The sequence below is a fragment of the Octodon degus genome, unplaced genomic scaffold, assembly GCF_000260255.1.
Source record: "Octodon degus isolate 3935 unplaced genomic scaffold, OctDeg1.0 scaffold00172, whole genome shotgun sequence".
In the NCBI taxonomy this organism is placed as follows: Eukaryota; Metazoa; Chordata; class Mammalia; order Rodentia; family Octodontidae; genus Octodon; species Octodon degus.
In genome coordinates this window covers 441,614-449,566 of record NW_004524748.1, presented here as the reverse complement: position 1 = coordinate 449,566, position 7,953 = coordinate 441,614, and the positions used below count along the sequence as shown (strand labels likewise).

General features: G+C 38.5%; 1 pseudogene; it reads right to left on the bottom strand.

The window, feature by feature from the left end:
* The window catches only part of LOC101565711, a 26,660-nt pseudogene extending 25,942 nt beyond the window's left edge, over positions 1–718 (bottom strand).
* Between the last annotated feature and the right edge of the window lie 7,235 nt (positions 719–7,953).

Genomic DNA, 7,953 nt, shown 5'->3' with positions numbered 1-7,953 from the left:
CTCCTCCTCCTCCTCCTCCTCCTCCTCAGCAACACTACTGGATTTGACAAGGGTAGCTTTTGCATGTGCTTTCTTCCCTTTGGCTGGTGTCATTTCCATGCTTTTCCCTTAGAATCCTCATGATCATCTTCATCCTTCTCATCATCCTCATTCTCATCGTCTTTATCCTCCTCATCTTCATCCTCTGAGGTGGGAGCTGCAGCCACTGCTTTCACTACTTTTGACTCAAATTCCTCATCTTCATTTTCATCCTCCTCATCCTCACCGTCCTCCTCACTGTCGTCTTCCTCATCCTTATCGCTGTCTTTCTTCTTGGCATTTTTGCTGTTCTTTGCCCTGTTGGCTGTGGCAGCAGTATCCTTCTTAATCGGGCATGCAACAACAGCTTTATCTTGTGTGGCTCCTTTCTTGGCAGACTCTGCAACCGCCTTAGAGGGAGTCACTGTCTTCTTGCCAGGTGTGCCCGCTGCCTTTTTCCCTGGGGTAACAACTGCCTTCTTGGCAGGTGTGACAATTGCTACCTTTTTGGTTGGAAAGCAACAACTGTTTTTGCTGTAATCATAGCATCCTTCTTACTTTTTTTCTGAGGGATGACACTTCTGTCATCTTCTTCATCATCTGACATTTCCTCATTATCAACTTCTTCTACCTCCTTTGGGGGAGGTGCCGTTTTCTTTATGTCACCTTGATTTTTACCAGCCTTTGTGAGCTTTACCATAATGGTGGTTTACAGTAGTGGAGTGTGTGGTGGGAAAGTGGTGCAGATTAGCCTAGGAGAAACCTAACTGCTGTAAATGGCGGCCACAGGTTCTGAAGACGCAGGAGCACATATGTCTGGTACCCAGCTACAGATAGGGACTGAGGCAAAAGCTATTAAGGATCTGTGCATCTATGTACATTAGGGAGAATGAGCTGTAGTTGTCTTTTCGGGTTGGGTCCTTCTCTGGTTTGAGTATCACAGTAATACTTTTTTCCCTGAATGAGTTTTGGAGAATTGCTTCCATTTAAATTTCATTGAAGAGTTTGAGAAGAATTTCCAGTACATCCTCCCTAAATTTCTATAGAATTTAGGTATGAATCTACTTGATCTGAGTTTTTCTTTTTTGGAAGCTTCCTATTGCATATTCAACTTCATTGACTGATACTGGGTTATTCACAATTTTTAAATCTTCTTGATTCAGATTTTCTAGTTCATATATTTCTAGGAATCTGTTCATTTAATCTGTATTTTCTATACTGAGAGTAAAAATTTTGGAAATAAGTATTGATAATTTTCTGAATTTCTATGGACTCTGTAATCATTTTATGCTTTTTGTTCTCATTGCATGAATTTCAATTTTTCTTTCCATCTTTAAAATGACATTGGCTAGCATTTTATCAATTTTGTTTATTGTTTCAAAGAATCAAGTCTTGGTCTCATTAATTCTTTGTATTCTTTGTCCCCATTGTATTTATTTCTACTTTGATCTTTGTCTCAGTTACTCTTCTCATTGCTGTGACAAAAACTGGACAACCAAAATTAGGCAAGGAAAGGTTTATTTAGCACACATTACTGTAGGCTCCAGTCCATACTCAGCTGGCTCCAAGGCAAAGTGGCACAAGGAATAGAGCAAACTTTAATGGCTGCAGCAAAGAGCCGGAAGCATAGGGAGTGGCAGCATCCCAGGCACCTAGCTAGCCTCTCTCCCTTCATCACATTGTAATGCAAGTTGCCTTGGTCCAGGGAAGATGCAGCATCCATACCCACAATAATTAATCACAAACTCCAGAAGCCACACCATGAGTGCATGATGTTTTGTGGGAATACCTATACACAAACCATAACAACCTGTATAATTTCCTCCCTTCTTTGGGATTTGGTTTTGGCTTGTTCTTCATGTTCCAGGAGTTTGAGTTGCAACATAAGACTGATTATTTGTGCTCATTCAGTTTTCCTGATGGGACAATTTATCACTACAAATTTCCTTCTACAGACAGCTTTCATTGCATCCCACAGCTTCCAATAAGTTGTATTTGCATTTTTCATTTGATTGTAAATATTGTTTAAATTCTTCTTTAATTTCAACTGTGATCCACTGATAGTTCATGAAAGTATTATTAAGTTTCCATGTGTTTATAGTTTTTGCTATTTCTTTTGTCAGTAATTTAGTTTCATTTCTCTATTGTAAGAAAGTATGCATGAGGTATTTTCAATTCCTTTGCATTCATTTAAGCATGCTGTATTTACTAGCACATGATCTATTTTGGAGAAAATACCATGTGCAGCTGAGAATAATTTATACTCTGATGCTTTTGGGAGGAACACTCTATAAAGGTATAAGTCCATCTCTTTGCAAGTTTGGTTAGTTCTTTTATTTCTTTGCTTTATTATTGCATGGTTTATCTATCTTTTTGTGGCATAGGGTTTCAAAGTCTTCCACTATAGCTATGTTACTGCTCATTAGGTTTTTCCTCTCTCTTAAAATTTGCCTTATATAGTTGGGTGTTCCTACATTGGGTGCATACATGTTTATAATTTGTATCTCTTCGTCTTGTAGTTTTACCTTAACTAGAATGTAGTGACTTTCTTTATCTCTTTTAATCACATTTGGTTTGAAGTTGACATTGTCAACAACTAGAACAGCTTCTCTGGCTTTTTCCTGTGTTCCTGCAGCATGAGATTTTTTTTTCATCCTTTGCCATTTATTTCATTAATTTATTTTTGAGTGAAATGTGTTTCTTTTATGCAACATATTGTTGGATTTTGTTTGTTGATTCACTTTGCCAGTCTGCTTCTTCTCCATTTTTTTTTTTTAAACTGGGGATTGATCAGGCCCTTGCAATTGCTAGGGAAGCACATATTCCACTGAGTTATCTCCCCTGCCCGAGTCTGCTTCTTTTGTTTGGTGAATTTAGGGTGCTTACAATGGTAGTTTGTCATGCTATTTTCCTACTATCTGATTGCTACTTTTCCCCTTTGCTTAATTATTTGTTTTGCTTGTAGTTCTCTTCTGTTGCTGTTGAAGTTTTTTGTGTCTTTGTCTCTTTCTAAAATATCTGTCAGTACTCTTTGTAAGGCTTGTTTGTTTGTCATAAATTTCTTCAGTTGTTCTTTGTCATGGAGGTGTCCAATCTCTCTATTAAATTTGATAGATACTACATCAATCTAGGTTGAAAGTCATTTTCTTTCAGGACCTTAAATATCTCACTCCAATCTCATCTTGATTTGATCGTTTGTGCTGAGAAATCTCCCGCTATTCTGATGGTTATTAAGTTATAGGTGATCTGTTCTTTCTAACAGCTTTTAATATTCTGTTTTTTCTCTATTTCTGTGTTATTGATTATGATATGGCTGGATGATGATTTATTTTGATTATGGCTAGCTAGAGTTCTATATGTTTCACTTAAGTTGTGATTCTTTTCCCATAGTTGGAAAAGTTTATTTTATTACTTCTACAAACACTCTTTCATGTATTTTGTGTTAACTCCAGCTGTTTTGTTGATACCTATAAGTCTTATATCATTTTTATTTCCATCACTTTGCAACTGTTCTGTTATTTCCAAGGCGTTTTGGAAGACATTTCCTTTCATATTCACTAGCTGATACAATGTCTTTAAGGTCAAAAATTCTATGTTCTGTTTTGCTGAAATGGTTTTGGCAGATTTAAATGGAATTCTTAATGCCCTGAGTATCTATCAATCTGTTTCATGCATTTTACTTCTTTTCTGTATTGTTCATTTAATGTTTCCATCAGTTTCCCATTGCCATCTATTTTTTTCATCTATGTCGTCCTTAGATGTATTGAGCAACTATTTCATGATTGCTGTCATTTCCCTTTTTTTAACCTGACAGATTATTTCTGATCTGATTTTTTCCATGACCTGATGGAGTTGTTGTTTTTGGCGGAACCAGGGATTGAATTCAGGCTCTTTCCCTTGCCAGGGAAGCTCTTATCCTCCTGCGTCATCTCCTGGGCCCCAGCTGTGTTTCTTTACTTCAGTTGCTATCATCTCAGAAATTTCAGGTGTGTGACTTCTGAATTTTTCTATGACCTTGTCTCCTGGACTTGTTTTAGGTGGGTTAGAGGTCTGAGATTGCATTTTGTTGCTTCCTTTTTTCATTTGCAAAGCACTCAATGTTCTCTCTGTCTCTGCAGCAATGCTAAGTAGGCAATTTACAGATCACAAGGTTCTCAGGAGAGTGGGAGGACAAGGTGGGCTCAGCAAAGCTGCTGTGTGTGGTTCAATGTGGCTTCCACCTCACTGAGGGGAGGGGGGTGAGCTTCAGTTTACGAAGGAGCTGATGATGATGAGTGCAGGCTGGAGTTCTGCAAGGCTCTCTTGATGTTCAGTTGGCACAGGTTAGGGCTTCCCAAGGCTCCTGCTGTTACCTTTGGTAGTCGGGTCTCCCTGGTGGTCCTCAGGGTAAGCAGAAGGGGCCAGGTTCAGTGGAACTCTGGTGTACCAACTGGGGAGATATGGCTACTGTCGCTGTGCCTCCCTGGTAGTCTGCAGGGGGAGGATGGAAAACCAGGCTCAGAAGAATTCCTGTAGGATGGATGGCAGGCCAGAGATAGCCTACCAGGTATCCCCAGTAGTTCTTCAGAGTTTGGAGGGGTGGCCATGTGCAGGGTAACTCTTCTGGGATGCCTGGGTGGGCAGGCTTTATCCCTTGTTCTTACAGTATAAAAAAGAGTAAATAAAATTCAACTTTCAAGTCAATGATATGCATTAAACTCATTAAAATGTTAGTATTTTAGGGTTTCTGTGAGTGTGATGGGGTCCATGAAAAATTTCTAAGTTTCTGTGCACATCCAATTGGATGTGGCATGGTAGGAATGGTAGGAAAAAGCAGCACAGTTAATAAACTTTAATTAGGCAGCAGTACGTTGAGAGTGAGTGGTCTGGCATTTGGGATGCTCCAGATCCAACTCAAGCCCAGACCCAGTGAGTGTGTGGGAGAGCTTCTGGCTCATGTGCACCTGTGGGAACTCTCAGGACCAAACTAAGGCATGCCACATGAGTGATACCCGCAGCCAAGCCCTTGAGACCCCTCCGGGGCCCCAACCGGTCCTCAAGCCCACCGAGTGAGATCTTCTGCTGTGCATTCAGGACCCCCAGATCCAACCCAAGCCCAGGCCAGTGAATATGTGGGAGAGCTTCTGCACTCCCCTGTCCAGCACTGGACCAGGGCACAAGAGAGGGGTACAACAGGTTCACTGCTATGCCAGAGGGTCACAACAGGTTGACTTCCTAGGGTTGCATCAGGAAGAAACTGAACACAACAGCTGGACCCAAACCAGGCACAACTGAATAAACTTAAACTTAATAGACCTGCTCCTGAATTTCAGTAAGTGCTAAGGTTATAATAGCACCAAAGGTTAGAGGTCAGTGCTATACAAAAATGACCGAAAGAAGGAGCAAAATGCAATCTTAGGCCTTGAAGGCACCCAGAACAATTGCAGAGGATACTAGCTCAGCTGAAATGTATAAATTAACAGTGTCTGAAGTAAAGAAACAGCAGCAGAAAGGTATAGGGGAACGGAGATCAGAATTAATCTCTGAAATAAAAAAGAAACCTCTTAATTACTAGTGTCGGAAGAAAAGAAACAAGAGGAGAAAGGTATAGAGGAACTCAGATCAGAATTAATCTCTGAAATAAAAAGAGAAATCTCTGAATTAACAGTATCAGAATTGAAGAATCAAATGCAGAAATATATGGAGGAAATCAGATCAGAAAAAATCTCTGAAGTAAAAGAATTAATAACTGCTTCTCAAGAAGACATTGATAAAAAATAGAGGAGATTAGAAAAGTGACAGATTCCTTGAATGAGCAATACAGGAAAAAAATAGATTGAATGAAGCAGAGTCAAAGAGATATAGAGGAACCTAAAATTTCAATCACAAGCTTGCAAAAACATGTGAGTTAAAGTTAAGATAGAGTTTAAGATCTTCAAGAAGCTGTCAGAGCTAGTGAAAAGGTAAGAAAAGATTTCTTAAAAAGAACTAGGATGCAGGAAAAAATTCATCACCTGCAAGATGATACAGACATGAATAACATGAGACTAATAGGTATCAATGACAAAGAAGAGTCAGTACAAATGATATAAAAAGAATATGGGCAGAAGTAATAGCAGAAAACTTCCCAAATATGAAGAAGTAATCTGACATTTAGATAACTGAAGCACACAGAACTCCAAAAGACTACAACCCAATTAAAAACACAAGACATATAATAGTCAAGATGCCAGACGTCCAGCACAAAAACAATATATTGAAAGCTGCTAGAGAAAAGAAATACATCACATTTAAATAAAAACCCATCAGAATAATGGCAGATTTCTCTTCACAAATCATGAAGGCAAGATGAGCATGGAGCAGAGTACTTCAAATCCTCTATGAAAACAAATACTATATTAGTATATCTGCAAAATTCTTTTTTTTTTTTTTCAGAACCAGGGATTGAACTCAGGCCCTTGTGCTTGCCAGGAAAGTGCTTATTCTACTGAGCCATCTCTCCGGCCTCAAAAAAACTCTTTCAAGTTTGAGGAAGAAGTGAAATACTTCCATGACAATGAACAACTAAAGAATTTCATGATGACAAAGCCAACACTACACAGACTACAAAAATATAGTAGAGAGGGATATGTTCTAGAGAGGGAACAAAATGATCACAACTCCACGAATGAGAAGAGAAGGAACCCAATAAAAGGGGCAGACAATTAAACACAGGAGAAAAAGAAGTAAACAACAGGAGGTAAATAAGATGTGGACCATAAATCAATACATCACAATTGTAACCATCAATGTAAATGGACTCAATTCACCAATTAAAAGAAATAGATTGGCACAGTGGATTAGGAAACAAAATCCAACAATATGCTGTATACAAGAAACACACTTTAATCAAACAGAGTGTGAGTGGTCTTGTGCAGGGAAGGAGGAGTTTTGACTGGCTTAAGAATTGAATATGGTACACTGAATTTAAGGTACCTCCTAATCTTTTTTTTTTTTTTTTTAGTGGAACCAGGGCTTGAACTCTGTCCCTTGTGCTTGCCAGGGAAGCACTTATTCCACTGAGCCATTTCCCAAGCCCCGTCATAATCTTTTTAAGTGTGATTGACAGCGCGATTCACAGGGTGCTGTGTCATGTTGCCTGTGTATTCTTCTCATGCATTTTCTCATAATTAATCTGTTATAATTTGATACATGAGATGCAGTCTATACCTATGAAACTATAATAATCTCAGAGTAAAATTATATTTTTGTAAGTTACATTGGCAGGTCTTCCAAGCATGAATCCTTGTTTGGGATTGCTGAATATTGCAGGGCTCTCTTAATTTTCTTATCTCTGCCTTTAGGTAGTAAGTCTTGGAAAAATGTAGAAAGGTTGATTATGGGGTATTCTCCATGTTCAGGGGAATTGTACTATCTATTAGGAGGTATAAGTATCATGTTGAAATGTGGAAATAGTGTCAATTATAGTGTCATGAATAACTTATTCTATGAGCTTAATTCCAGTAAAAACACTTCGACTGTAATTTTGACAAATAAATACAAGTTTAGTTGTGATTAGTATGATAGGGAAAAAAGTGAAAGGGGCTGTTTGTTAATCACCTGAAACATTCATGGGTTTTGCTTTAATAGTTACACTGCTGGAAAGACAGACAGGAGACAACAAGCACTTCATTCCTTCAAGTCATATTTCCACAGAAACTTAAAGAAATGCAAGTAATAATGTAAAACTACAGACATTATTACAATAGATGAGTAACCATATACTGTGCACCTAAGGCCAAGATACTTCCTAGCAAATAATTTTATTTCTGTTTTCTTACATATACTTAAGCATGACCTATGGACCAGTATGTGGTCTGTTTTAGAAAATGACCCATGTGCAGCTGAGAAAAATGTGTATTCAGCTGTGTTTGGGTGGAACACTCTATACATGTCCACCAAGTCCATTTGTTTCAA